This window comes from Leptonychotes weddellii, chromosome 9, assembly GCF_054177405.1.
Source record: "Leptonychotes weddellii isolate Sample4059 chromosome 9, ASM5417740v2, whole genome shotgun sequence".
NCBI lineage: Eukaryota > Metazoa > Chordata > Mammalia > Carnivora > Phocidae > Leptonychotes > Leptonychotes weddellii.
Genome location: NC_138377.1, coordinates 16413834 through 16426744, shown reverse-complemented (window position 1 = coordinate 16426744; position 12911 = coordinate 16413834).

Below are 12911 nucleotides of genomic sequence, written 5' to 3'. Positions count from 1 at the left end.
GCATCGGGCTTCCTGCTCGGCAGGGAGTCTGCTTCTCCCTCTGACCCTCCCCTCTCTCATGTGCTCTCTCTCATTCTCTCTCTCTCAAATAAATAAATAAAATCTTTAAAAAAAAAAAAAGATTCAATTGCACTTCTACTTGAGCAGAACTTGATGTAATAAAAAAATCATATAATTTTAAAAAGATATAATTAAAAATCCACTCATCATTTGCCAAAGCACCAAATGTATTTGAAATAGACCTAACATAACAATTCAGCACTAAATGAAACTATAAAAATGCATTTAAATGTATTAAAGAATGTTTAAATTAATAGAGGCATATGTATACCACTTTTATGGATAAAAAATGAAATATGATAAACATGGAAATCCTTGTTTATTGTTCTATGGAATCAATGTAATTCCAAATACAATGCCAATAAATTTAGTAAGTCAGTTCTAAATAATATATGAAAGAGCAAAAGCCCAAGAATATTTAATACTTATAGAATACTAGGAAAATATAAGAGATTTTGCCTTATTACATTATAAGATGTATTATAAAGCTACAGTATTTTAAGATGTGTGGTATTGGCTCAGGAAAACAAGTCAATCAATAAATAGAGGGGGGAGCCTTGAAATAGAGCCCACATAAATATCAAAACTTGAGGTTGAAAACAAGTAGCCTTGTAGATCATAGAAAAACAAATAAATTATTTAATAAAAATTGACAGACAAATCAAATAAGTATATGATAAAATATAACCAGATCCATAATTTATATCATACACAAAAATTTCAGACATAAGTATGAAAAACAAAGTTTAAAAATTAAGAGAAAATATTTGAATTTGGGGCATACAATCAATAAAATTTAGAGAAAATACTGATTAGTTTTGTTAATTAAAATTAGAACCTTGAGTTTATCAAACAGACTCTATCAAGTAAATGAAAAAAACAAATCACATATTTAGAGCAGTTACATGAAAAACATGATTAACAAAAATTAATATTCAAAATATAGAACATTTTCCGCATATCAATACCAAAAAAAATGTAAACAACCCAATAGAAAAATGGGCAACAATAGAGTAGATATTTCACAGAAAAAGTATCAAATGTCAATTAGTATATCAAAAGCTTATCAGTTTATTAGATATCACTTTATGAGATCCCCATTCAAATTTTCCAGTTAGCAAAAATTAAGTCTGAAAATACTGAACAATACTATATATGACAATATAGTGCAATGTACATTCCTAAGCTGCTGATGGTAGTATTGAAAAAGAAAAAGAAAATAAAAAAATAATTAGCTAGTAAATTTGAACATGTATATATGCAGCAACTATACTTTGCCATAGATAAAGTCAACCACATGTATTAGGACATATGGGAAAGAATGTTCTTAGAAGCATTGTTATAATTAAGAAAAAAAGAAAACAAATGGCCATCAAAATTAATGTTCATTATTAATTATAGTATATTCACTCAGTAGAATATGTTAAAGCAGTGACAATAAACTAGAGCTTTATATAAAAACATGTATAGATCTTTAAAACAAATCATTGAATAGAAAAAGGATACTATAGAAGACTAACTACAATCTGGTTTCATTTGTATAAAGCTCATAAAGCAGGACTAAACAATATGGTGGGGTTAGTTTAAATGGAGCAATTGGGGCAGGAATGAAGGCACAGATACTGTAGAATTAGAAATACTTGCATATTTAATTTGAGGGTTTATTTTTATAATTTTAGTACTTTGTATCAAAATTCATACATATATATATTACATATAATTTCTTCTTTGCTCCAAATTATGCTAATGTAAATTTCAGAGTTAGCATATGTACAGATGGATATTAATGTTATATAAATGTGGAACCAAATGCTAGTCTGTCACTAGCTGTGTGACTATAAGAGGGTGCACTACATTTAGAAGGATAAAAGTCATATTACTTCCCTGTAGTGTTTTATAAATAATAATTACATAATGCATATGGCACAGTGCTTTGAATATAATAAATACTCAGCTTCAAGTATCTGATTTTTTTAAGATTTTATGTATTTATTAGAGAGAGAGAGAGCATGCACAAGCAGGGGGAGGGGCAGAGGTCAAGGGAAAGAAGACTCTGCAGTGATTAGGGGGCCTGATGTGGGGCTGGATTCCAGGACCCTGAGATCATGACCTGAGGGGAAGTCAGACACTCAACCGACTGAGCCATCCAGGTACCCCTTCAAGTATCTAATTTTTAAATACTGTGGTGATACATTATACAAGAGTTTTAAATTAGTTTATAACTTTGGTGAGAGAAAATGTTTTGAGGATCATTTTTAAGTTGGGATTTGAAAGACTTTGTAGATTTGAATTGGCAGACAGGAAGAAGAGGAAAAATTTTAACATGAGAAGTAAGTGTATGAGAAGACCCAAAATGAAATAAATAAAAAAAAGGAAGGAGGGAAGGAAGGGAAAAAAGGAAGATTGGTAGACAAACAGACTGATGAAATTTCAAAATTATAAGTTTGATTGAAAAGGATGGTCTAACACATAAAATAATGAGAAAAGATGTTTGGGACGAGCTTGAGTAACTTGAATGTACTCATGGGAGTAGAGAGAGAGTGGAGGTTGGGGCAGAGTTCTTGACATTTTATTAGAATGTCCCAAAACCTACAGCGCAGGTGTGATCTGTGAGTGAATTACAGGCATGTTAGAAGTTAGTCATTATTTTCTGAATGATTTTGTTTCCTCCCTCCCTCTTCCTTGTCTCTCTCCATCAACCCCCTCAAAGTTTCTCTCATCTGTTTCTATCAACTATTAACTATTTTTGGCATTTGAGGTTAAAAATTAGCTAAATGCTGATTCTTAGTAAAATTTCATAATAATTTTTTTATGAAAAAATAAATTTGTATTTTAAAAGAAATAATGATGGTAATATTTCAGAATTTAGAAATTGATTGTTAAAACACTTTGATCATGTATGTATATAAGTCATATTTTTATTTTGTATATTTTCCAGAAACTTAATTGGAAGTAGTGTTTCAATTTTATATTTTGTTTACCCCATGTTTAACATTTACAAATTGTTGTTACAAATTAAATCAAAATATTCTTAAAATAATCTACAATTTTGCCTTCTGGTTTTGGTTTTCATTTTTATTTAAATCCCAGTTAGTTAACCTACAGTGCAATTTTAGTTTCGAGTGTAAAATTTGGTGATTCAACACTTACATACAACATCCGATGCTCATCACAAGTGTACCTCTTAATCCCCATCACCTATTTAACCCATCCCACTGCCCTCTGTTAACCATCAGTTTGTTCTCTATAGTTTATATATAGTTTATATTGCCTTCTTTGGATACCCTCAAAAAGCAGTGTTTGAAAAAAAATGACTGTAGCACACATAGTTTGTCAGGAAATTGGTTGGAGGAGTCAGGATGAGGGAGTGCATGGGGTAACATAGGGAAAGAGACTACCCAGTATGAGATCACACTGTTCCAAACTGCATCTGCAGGCTGTAAGGATGTGGCTCCTGCAGGATCTCCCGGCAGCCCACAGCAGCCTGTTTGCAAAGGGTGACCAGGGTATCTCTCCACCCCCTCGCAATTTCCACTGATTGCTGATGAACCCTGGATGGATTTTTTTTTTTTTTTTAAGATTTTACTTATTTATTTGTGAGAGAGAGAGAGAAAAAACAGAAGCACTCAAGCAGGGGGAATGGCAGGCAGAGGGAAAAGCAGGCTCCCTGCTGAGCAAGGAGCCCTATGGGGGACTTGATCCCAGGACCCTGGAATCATGAACTGAGTCAAAGGCAGACGCTTAACCAACTGAGCCCAGGTGTCCCATCCTCCTGTATTTTATGGCTGGATTTAGGTTTGCATTAGATGACTTTCTTTGTTTGGGAGAAGGCCCTGAGGCAGGAAGCAAAAAGATAACATGTCCTACTTGAAGAGTGCCCCTGCCTGAGTGAGGCATGTCCAAGTTCCACAGGGAACGGTCTGCCAAATACATTTGCTGAAAAGTAACTCCCTTAAGTGTGTGTGTCTTTGAAATAGTATCATAAATCCCTATTTTAGTACCAAGACAAGCAACTATTCGACTGAAGCTATAAAGTTATATATAAAGATAGTATAGATATAAGATCTATATATATATAAGATAGTATAGTCTTAAAAAATTTAATTGTTAATTAGGTAATATAATGAAGATTATCTTATATTTGCCTTCATACGTCCCTGTAATTTCTACCCCAGCCTAAACCTTTTATTTTTCAGTGGTATTTTTTAAATAAACAATATTGCTAAGTTAACTACACTGACATCCTGCTGAACCAAATTTCTATATGGAGCAGAAAGGAGTTTTTCACTCTTAAGTGTTTGAAAGTACAAAATAAGAAATAAATTACCCTCGTGGAATTCGTTCCAGCAGTATGGATCATACTAGAAGTAGCTAGTCACAAGATCACACAAGTAATTGAGAAATCCAAAATGCTTCACATGTTACAGAGTGGCTTGTTTTACCACTTTGCATAATAAACTAATGTCCCAAGCTCCTGTTTGGGACCAGTGAAGCAAAGAGATAGAAGAGATACTATTTTGAGTAATGCACTGCTGATGTATCCTCTGACAAAAAGACCATACAAAAAGCTTTTCTTCGGGGTGCCTGGGTGGCTCAGTCGTTAAGCGTCTGCCTTCGGCTCAGGTCATGGTCCCAGGGTCCTGGGATCGAGTCCCACATCGGGCTCCCTGCTCAGCGGGAAGCCTGCTTCTCCCTCTCCCACTCCCACTGCTTGTGTTCCCTCTCTTGCTGTGTATCTCTCTGTCACATAAATAAATAAAATCTTTAAAAAAAAAAAAAGCGTTTCTTCATGGAAATATCAAAACAAACTACTTAGGACAAATATTTAAGTGGAAATAAACACTTTTAACTATAGGACTGTACAAAAACATCCTAGAATTATATGTGCCATATGTACGTAGGCAGGAATACAAAGTCAAGTGCCAGCTCTGAGACCCATACTGTGCACCCAAATCTCAGCATCTCCTGTGCAGACCTTGGCTCTGCCATTTATTTGTTGATTGATCTACAGCAAATTACTCGAACATTCCGTCTTAGAACCCTAATTTTTAAAATGGAGAGGACAGTATGTCTTACATCATAGGCTGCTATGAGGATTAGGTAAATTAGTATCGGTAGTATTAAACTTATTAAATATTAATCGTACTAGTAAAATAATATTAACTTGGCCCACTATATTTCTTTTTATACTTCTTTCCATAGCCTAATTGTTAATAATGCCCATTTCCTCACAAAAGTCTTTGCCTTTGAAGACTAATTGTATGAATTAATATTTATTCTGAGAAGTCTAGGGTTTGAATATACATTGATTAATTTAGAAAAGACCCTACATGATATGGTATGCCTGTAGATGCAGATTTATATTAAATGATATTAAAAGTAGGTGAAAAAATAAAAGTAGGTGATTTTAATAGGGCTCAGGTCACTATGTTTCTTCAGCTTTGTGCAGAGAAGTAGGATGAAAATATCACTTTCTCTTGTTTCATACAAAGGGCTTTTGCCATGTAAAAATTTTTGTCAAAATTTACGAGCTAAGAAATTTATTTTCTTAATTTGTGTCTAATTATTGTTTATGTTTTGCAGATTGTTGAAGAATGATCATTGGTTTGTCAAAGCAGCTAATTGAAGTGAAATTTTTGAACACCTTAGTGTATTTTTAATTGCAAAAATGACATGAAACATATTGCCATGTATTGATATAGTTTATGTATTTAAGCAAAAACTAAACTTTGGGAGACTATGGTTAAAATGCTCTCTGGTATTCTTTAATTAATCTTTAAATTTGAATCCTACAAAATATTTTATCAAAAAATTTTATCAATATTTTGAAATCATGATATCAAATGATTAAATTTCAAATCCATCTTCATTACCATAAGAAATGTCAGCATTTTCTTTGTTAATCACGTAAAAAAGTGATAGATGTACAGAATGAATACATATTTGGAATATTAAGATTGAAAATTCTGAGATCTTGTTAATGCTACAGATAAATTTTCATTCAATCGGCATAAAAAATAATAAATTATCTTTTCCATTTGCTACCACCTACGTGTGTGAATAAAATTTCCTGTTGGAAAAAGACATTTTTTAAAAATGGAGGAATCATTGACAGTCTTGATCAATTTTCTGGTTAAAATTCAAAAAAAATAATATTCACAGAAACCAACTCAATTTTCTTATTTAAAATTTTGAAATACCTTATTGGAATTTTGTAAAAATTCAAAATTTAGTATTTACCCTATTCTTTTATTTTGTTTTCTTTTACTTATGTACTATAAAAAGAATGCATTCCTTCACCAATTCTCATGTTTACCCCATCACGCTGTATAAGTAGCATTTTCTATGTGTACCATGATGTAAAAAATAAATAAATAAATAAGAAAGAAATTCATTTATCAATAATACTAATAAAGAATCAATTTCTAGGGCATGATAAGATAAAAATATTTATCTGAGAAATATGCAGCTATATGCAGGTTGGCTTGAGTGAATAGGGCTTGGGTTGTACTGAAAACTGTCAGTGGTAATGTATGGACAAGTTCCTAAACTAGGGAGGCTTTGGAACAAAAGCGAGTATGGATAGGATCCATAAGATTGAGAAATAGAGTGGATTTGTGGGAGACCAAGAAACCTCTAAGGTTTCAAGGTTGATTGCAGATATCTCACATTACGATACTTACAATCATGAACATGAACAATTCTGTCCTGGCACTGTTCCTGGCACTCCTCCAAGGAGATGACTCCTTTTCGACATTTAAATTCCATTTATCATATCATTTTACACAAATTTGTGCACCTAAATTGTTCTGGTATTTTTGGCGGCTGGAATTCCGAGTAGTGGTAGCGTTGAGTATCCCAGGCCCCAGGCGGTAGGTCCACTGCACTGCAGTGTATCACCAAAGCTTAGCCCTGATGCCTACTCAGCTTTGAGGAGCAATCAGCTCAATGTGGCCACTCGCAGGATCACCTTTAAGTTTATTTAAAATCTTGCATTTCATGCAAGTTCACTAACACTTAATATGTGCTAAGTGTTACTAGAAGTACTCCTTCCAAAGAAGTGATTATAACTCTTGATGAAATTTCGTAAAATAAAGCTACAGGAAATACAAAGTTTGCCTTGAGGCTTTGTCAAGTACAAAGTTTCTTCTTAAGTGTATGCCATTTGGCCTCACAAAGGACAGAGACCACATGTTTGCCAAGATTCCTGAATCCACAACTTAACAAATGTGAAAAATCTCTAAGAAGTCAGATGGCCAGTATTTGGCCTTGAGCCGCATCATTCATTAATCTTATATCTACAAATGGTTATCATTTCTCTCTGAATCTTTTTTCTATCAAGTATAAAATGAAGACAAAGGCTTAGGCCCTATTTATCTCTCATAGAATTCTTATACTGACCAACTACGCTAGTGTAGTTCAAAGCCCTGTGTAAATTATCAAGAACTTTACAAATATAAAGGAAGTATGTATTAAATAATGTATACCAAACCACACCATCTTTATACCATAAATATCTCTTCTTTATCAGATCAATTTGGTGTATATATATATATTATATATATATATATGTATATGTATCAGAGTGGCCTATTTACCAAATATATATTTATTTACCATATATAAATATAAATATAAATATATACATATATATATATGCACTCTCTGATCCAAACTTATAAGGGAAAGAGTTAAATCTCTATATTTTTAACTTTAATGAAAACTGAGTTCGTTGCTTGGACAATCTACAGGAGCTTGTCAAATAAAAGGGAGTAGGTATCCGTATAGAATATAACTCAAGGTTACAAAAACAAAGTCATTTAATAGATATTTCTCCTGCCTCAGTTTTAGCCAGATCTCTGGTCCAGAACTTGAACCTATAATGAAGTCTGATAAGGAATATGGTTTATTGGTGACATGGATAGTAAAACTCTCAGCTTGTGAGGCATTTGTGAATCAGTAAAATAGCATATTTCAGATAACGTTCTCAAGGCAAAGAGCAAAAACACCCTTTTTAACACAACCTCGGGCAACTGTAAAATACAATCTGCAATAACAGTTAAACGTAACAGTTCTTTGGGGACTTATATATGAATATATAAAAGTGAATGGGTCACCAGCTTTCCAAATGTGGTTTGCCTTTGGAAAAGCAAAGCTACAAACGAGGAAGTGTGCTAGAGAAAGGTGCAGACAATGTACACAGAGGCACTGAAACACTTGGGGTTCTGTTTTGTTTCTCAAATAAAGGTAATGCATGGGGGACGCCTGGGTGGCTCAGTCGGTTAAGCGGCTGCCTTCAGCCCAGGTCATGATCCCAGGGTCCTGGGATCGAGTCCCACATCGGGCTCCTTGCTCAGCGGGGAACCTGCTTCTCCCTCTCTCTCCCTCTCCTTGTGCTCTCTCTGTCAAATAAATAAAACCTTTAAAAAAAAAAAAAAAAGGTAATGCATGGTGTCTCTGCAAATGGTCTCACCCTCTTGATGATTAATTAGGGTTAGCAAAGGACCCAGTGATCAAAGGGCTTTAGTTGGAATGATGAAGTTCCCTCCTTCTGGAATGAGTTTTATAATTAAATGTCAAATGAAAATTGGAGGACCATGATTATTTCAAAAAATATATCTTTCCCTTATTTTTTACTGGGAAAAAATTACCATGCAGCTTTCATGATCTTAATGACAGAGGTTTATGTTCCTTTAGAAAACAGCAACCATAACAACAACAGTAAGTAATCACCCGCAGATCCTAATTGTGGATTATTAGTTGGGATATACAGTATATCAAATTATCTTCTGCAACGTTACCTTTCACATAAATGTTGTAATCCTGTTATTTCAAGGGTAGCATAGGCAAGGATTCTCACCATGGTTCTAGTCCCTTATCTAAAAAGGAAATTTCTAGACTTTGTAAAGAGGGATAAAGGGAAGAAAGGGTACCAAGTTTATTTGGCATCCATTCAGATGCCAAATAATGTGTGTCAAAATGCAAGCGGCTTGTTTCATTAAACCAAAAATTATAACTGCATCATTGCATCATTGAACTTAACACTTGGCAATATACAGTTTTCCTATTTTCTCAAGTATATATATATTCCTAGGACTTCCAGTCTGTAGGAACAAATGGTTACATTAAATCAATAGTCAAATTACAATGTCTTATACTCTTTTACTATGGCACAAGCTGATCGAAGCCCTTCAGCCTGCATGCCCCAGCTCGGCCTGGACAGGTGTCTCCAGGTTCCTCAGTGATGAGATATGAATCTACACATGTTTTCTCTCTCTCTCTCTGACGAGACTCCTCCTGGCTGCCTTGTTGTGATTCTAGAGAAGTGTTGACCCATCACCAGCAGAACCACACTAGGGGTTGTCACTAATTCTTTGTTCCGCAGGAACAGAACTCTAATGTATGTTTGTAGGAGTCAATGCATCAGACAAGTCCTCTTTTCTTTAGCTCAAAATGGCAGGCTTTTATATAGAAACTCAGTCTAAGAGTCACACAGAAAAGGCCCACCCCACTGTTGTATAAATGCTGTATCACCATTTAAATACAGCTGAACCAGGGGCGCCTGGGTGGCTCAGTCAGTTAAGCATCTGCCTGTGCCTCAGGTCATGATACCAGGGTGCTAGGATCAAGCCAATGGGCTCCTTGCTCAGTGGGGACTTGCTTTTCCCTCTTCCTCTGCCACTTTCCCTGCTTGTGCTCTCTCGCTCTTTCTCTCCCTCGAAAAATAAATAAATAAACAAATAAATAAAAATCATTTAATAAATAAATAAACTCAGCTGAACCACTGTGCTCTTCCAGGCTCTTCCGTCCTTTCCTCCTTTTCTACCTTCATTCTATTTTTTTTTTCCTTTCAAGATTCAATTTCTTACATTTAACTGAGTAAGCAGCTTCAAAAAAACCAATCAAATCAGCGCACATGTTCTAAATCTCTATGTCAAGGCAAGGAAAATTTCTCAGGAGGTAAGCAAGAAATCACATATCACTTGAGACTACCAAGAAATCGACCTTTTTAAAAGTTCTTATAGTACATTTGTTAACAAAGATTTTACTGGCCTTGGATGATTTCCATTAATGAGTGTGAATCTTGCCCTATTGGCAGTGACCCACATGTACAATATGTTTTTCCCCAGAGAATTGTAACTTACGATTTCATAGAGGAGAGTCATCACAGTAACAATTTCCCTTATGGGGACAGAGTCTGACAAGAGGTATGTAAATCTTATTTCCCTAAAACTTTCTAATACATACCTGCATGCCAAAAGACATATCATATCCTACAAATTAACAACAACAACAACAACAATAATAATAATAATAGAGAAAGGAAGGAGGAAAAGAAAAATAACTTGATCTAACAGAATTGTATTTAGCTTTTATTTTCCCCTTTTTGATAATTTGTAAAGGAAAAACACTGGTAAGAATGTAACATGGAAACCTAGGGAGAGGTTTCTTCAGAAGGCATTTTGGCGAATATTTTTAAGAGAGCATGACTTCCTGAGAGCTATAATATCTGTAGCTCTAAAAAACATCAAGATTGTTAGAAAATAATCATATGTAAAATGCCCCCCTCCCCACCATAGATCCACCAACTACTGAAATGGGAAAAGGGGATTCAAACAATAAGGAAAGAATAAGTTAGGAAAAACCATTTTTTCATCATATATCAAAGAGCCTCATAAACTTTCAGGAATCATGTACTAATAAGCCTGTCCCCATAATTTATTAATAAGGAGACATAATAATAATTTCAGGAGTTTATGTAAAAGGATTAAAGTAACAATTAGCAAAAAAATTAGTAAAATAGATCATGTGGGTTCATCAATATGTGTGTTTCTAGAAGACAGGGAAATTGGAAAAGAAAGAGGGAAGAAAAACTTAGGAAAAATAAATATGTAAGTTGGATTTAGGCATATATGAAAAATAGGACAATCTGAGTTAAATGTTGTTCTTAGTATACCTTGTGATTATGGTTTACAGCATTCGTTCATTCATTCATTCATTCATGCCTGCCTAACGTGGAGCCCAAAACAGGGCTTGAACTCACAACCTTGAGATCAAGACCTGAGCTGAGATCAAGAGTCTGACACTTAACTGACTGAGCCACCCAGCCACCCCACCACATTTATTTTTAAGTCATTATTCCTTCACATATCCGTATGTAACAACTATGGTTAACCATCATGTCAGGATATGAATTTCATTCATCTTTGCATTTCTGATTCCTGCCGTTGTTCTGTATAAGTAGAGATGCTCCCAAGTATTATCACACTGGTACCAAGCTACCTCCTTTTGAACAGGGGTGTCTGCCTTTTGTTACCCACTGTAACCTTAGTCTTATTTGTAGCATGAGGAACAGAGTAGATATTCCATAAATATTTATGGAATAAGTAAAGAAGTGAATGAATCCTGGCCTTCAGGGGAGTGGGTCATAAATGCCTGCAATAAAGTAATAAGATGTGAAACATGAAGGCTCATAAAATTAATTGAGGAGCTTGAGATGCATACATTATGGCCTGCTCTATAGCAATGTGGACACTGCCCTTTCTTAAAAATGGGAAAACAATACAAAGGAAACCGATCCCTTAGTGTCTACCATGGCCCCCACTTTATCACTGTATTCTGTTATGCTGTGAACAAATGAATGAGTAAAAGAATAAATGAATTCCTACTCTGAGCATTTTCCTCTCTCTGTAGACATCTTACACTAGAGCTCCATTGTGCCTAGTGTGTTGTGAGTAATCTGAGAAAGACACATTCTCCTATGAGTCAAGAGAAAATATGGTGAAAGCACTAGGTTTGGGATATTTGGAGATGGATTCCCATGAGGGAAAAAAATGTAGACATCAAACTCCCTTGTGCTAAAAGCAGTCGAAACTTTCTGGAATGATTGCCTGAATTAATAAGTAAACGAACAAAAGCCAACAAATACACCTCACAACACTGAACACTCCATTCCTTGTTTTTATGTTGACTACATTGTAAAGCTTACAACAGCTTTTAATGTCACAACTTTAAGTGTGCATCTAGTTGGCAGTTTATGGGTTAGAAATAGAGGAGAATGTGAACCCAAATATCAATTCTTGTTATATTATCCCCTCCCCCCCCTTTTCCTTTCCTAGTCTATCCCATTCCTTTCTTTCTCCATGGATCAAAGTGAAGCACATACACTTAGCAGCTGAGATAATTTTATTTATTGATCCATTGACTTTAGGCACTTGGACTAGCAGCTCCATTAGTAGCTGCAAATGGGTACTCCTCTGAGCCCAGAATTCTAAAGAAGAGACACTTTAGACCAACATGTAAATTGCCTGGAGGGAGGCAAGAGACTGCTGCATCCATTACTCCCATTACTGGCCAATTTGTCAGTAACTCAGAAAGCAGAGCAGCTCCATTTCAAGTCAAAGAAGACCCAAGATCGTCCCCAAGGCGAGAGGAGACGAGATGAATTGGAAGAAATTGATTTGTGACACAATGCCAAATGACAAAGTTATGGAGCGAAGGGAGCCCTACAGCCTTCCAAAAGGTGGGAGAGAGGAGAAAAAAGAAAAAAAAGTGTTTGCATGCCCATAAATAATGCAAATATGGAAGTTTTCCTTTCATCTTGTGTGTGTGCACATGCATGCTTTAATCCCCACAGTATTTATGTAGAACTGGTCTCAATAAAAGAAAATTCAACTGAAGATTTTTGGTTCAAAGACTAAAGAAGTGGATAAGGTGCATTTAGTTTTGATCTTTGACCACAACAACTACGAACAGAATATCAGAGGGAATGAATAAAGACGTCCTGCTGAGATGGGTACACACACACACCTTCACACACACCTGGAATAACCCAGTTGCTGCTACGTTAA